The sequence below is a fragment of the Delphinapterus leucas genome, chromosome 18, assembly GCF_059928025.1.
Source record: "Delphinapterus leucas isolate spDelLeu-1000000601 "Yukka" chromosome 18, BTC_Dleu_Yukka2, whole genome shotgun sequence".
In the NCBI taxonomy this organism is placed as follows: Eukaryota; Metazoa; Chordata; class Mammalia; order Artiodactyla; family Monodontidae; genus Delphinapterus; species Delphinapterus leucas.
In genome coordinates, this window is record NC_143146.1 from 35,126,885 (window position 1) to 35,127,405 (window position 521).

At 40.3% G+C, this 521-nt stretch overlaps 1 pseudogene; it reads left to right on the plus strand.

The window, feature by feature from the left end:
• Positions 1-225: 225 nt before the first annotated feature.
• LOC115803259 (U6 spliceosomal RNA) lies at positions 226-315 on the plus strand (annotated as a pseudogene).
• Positions 316-521: the final 206 nt, after the last annotated feature.

The following is a 521-nucleotide window of genomic DNA, read 5'->3' on the forward strand; positions in this document are numbered from 1 at the left end:
CCTATAAGGGGTTAGTATTCAAATTATATGAAGAACTCATACAAAAAAAAAATAGAAAAAATATCCAACGAAAAAATGGGCAGAGGATCTGAATAGACATTTTTACAGAGAAGATACAGAGATAGTTAAAAAGGCACCTAAAATCACTAATCAGCAGAGAAGTCAAACCACAAAGAGGTGTCACCTCATTCCCGTTGGAATGGCTAATATCAAAAAGATGGGAACGTGCTCGCTTCGGCAGCACATATACTAAAATTGGAACGACACAGAGGAGATTAGCATGGCCCCTGCGCAAGGATGACACGCAAATTCGTGCAGCCGCATAGCACAGGGAGATCAGCTCGGTGCTTTGTGACCACCTAGAGGGGTGGGATAGGGAGGGTGGGAGGGTGGGAGACGCAAGAGGGAAGAGATATGGGAACATATGTATATGTATAACTGATTCACTTTGTTATAAAGCAGAAACTAACACACCATTGTAAAGCAATTATATTCCAATAAAGATGTTAAAAAAAAAAAAG